Source organism: Echinops telfairi, unplaced genomic scaffold (genome assembly GCF_000313985.2).
Source record: "Echinops telfairi isolate 266 unplaced genomic scaffold, ASM31398v2 ScPeMD7_9;HRSCAF=40, whole genome shotgun sequence".
NCBI classification, from domain to species: Eukaryota; Metazoa; Chordata; class Mammalia; order Afrosoricida; family Tenrecidae; genus Echinops; species Echinops telfairi.
Genome location: NW_022103906.1, coordinates 57,003,703 through 57,005,648, shown reverse-complemented (window position 1 = coordinate 57,005,648; position 1,946 = coordinate 57,003,703).

Below are 1,946 nucleotides of genomic sequence, written 5' to 3'. Positions count from 1 at the left end.
GGACCACTGACGAGATGGGGAGTTATCTGGACTGTCTTGGAGCTCAGCTCGGTGAATTTTCATGGAAGAGTTGGGAACGAGAAGGGTCCCTGCAAAAGCTGTGCTTCGGGTTCCGACAGACTGGGAAAAGGAGCGTCCAGTGGAAACATGCCGTGCTTTGAAAAGACAGCTCCAAAGCAGCCCAGACTTCCCCCCAAGGTCATTACTAGTGAAGAGATATGGTGCTCTTTGTTTGACTCCAAGAGCAAATATAAATCAAGCTTTTTGGCCCCCAAAACCTTGTCAAGTGAAATCAAAGATCAAGATGATGCTTATTTGTTTTTTTGATGTGAAAAGCATTTGGAGTTCATTCCCCCAGGTCAGACTGTGAATCAAGCTTTCTATTTAGAGGTTCTTAAATGATTGTGTAATGGTGTGTAACAAAAAAGGCCTGGTTTGTGGCAGACTGAGGACTGGTTTTGCCACCACGACAATGCACCTGTTCACACAGTCATCTCAGTGCCCCAGTATTTAGCCAAAAGCAGCGTGCCTCTCTTGCCCCATGTGTCTTACTCACCTGACCTTGCTCCGTGCAACTTCTTTTTGTTTCGTGAATGAAGAGAGACATGAAAGGACAGCGATTTGATGATGTAGAAGAGGTGAAGAAAAAACAAGAGGGGGTGCTGTCAGCTATCCAAGCAGATGGGTTTTGAAAAATGTTTCCAAGAATGAAATTGCAGATTTGACAAATGTATTAAATGTAATGGAGAGTACTTTGAAGGTGATAAGGTTGTTTTGTAAAATAATTTTTAAACACATAGCTTTGAAAAAAATTCCTTTTTGGGGGGGGGTACCCCCTTGTATTTATATACATACACACATACATATCTTGAGGCATGTATTTAAGGATATGTATATATATTACACACACATGCATATATCAAGATATATATATATAATAATCTATACATATACATACATATGCACGTATGCAGATATATAGATGTTGATTGAACAGCACTCCTCTTCAATTTGTCATTCCAGCTATAGTAAATAATGTGTTTGTGAAATTCAAAATAGCCAGTGACAGTCCATTTTAGCTGATTCAAGTCAAGGCAAGGAATCTACCAATGTTCCATTAGATTTTTGGCAACTTCTTAGTCCTCCCTGATTCATACTTGGTTCATTCCAATTATGAGTTGCTGTTTGCAGCTGCTGCTTCTCAGGTTGAGTTGAACCACGTCAGCAAATGAAGGTCCTGGAAGCTTTGCTCCCTCCACACCATGGTAGCAGACCCTCCTTGGAGGGAAGCCTCTTCCTGTTGTACTTTGAGTCCCTCCCACCTTGAAGGGCTCCTCTGCATCCTCTACATCAGACAGTGTTCTGCTGCTCCCCATGATGCTTTGACTTATTCAATTACATTCTATTTTTGGTAAGCCGATTGCCAGGTCTTTCTTCCCAGTCTGTCTTAGTGTGTAAGAGCCAGTGAGACCCGTCTACCCTACGTGGCCCTTCTTCTGATATTTGAAATGCCGGTGGCATCGTTTCCAGATTCAGAGCAATACACAAGTCATCTCAATGAAACAACTGACAGAGAATATAGATCTTTAAAAAGTATATAGAGAATATCGGGTTTTTGTTGTTTTGTTTTGAAGTTCAGTGGACAAATGGCTTGGCAGATGCATGGGCTAAACCCTTTGCCCAATCTTTTGGAGATTATGCAGGGTCATGCACTTGTGAAAAGCAAATTGAGAATACTTTGGATCTGGGTCCTTCACGGCTACTGCTGTTTAGTAGGTAGTCATGGCTTCTTTGAAAGCTTCAGAATGATGACGTGGCACCGGTTTATCATCCCTCTGCCTGTTTCTCATGTGATTATAAATAGGAGGCTTGAGAACTAAGACCAGTTCAGACTCATAAAGACGCTTCACTAAAACAGTCATCACTCTTTATCCAGCCAGGAGGTG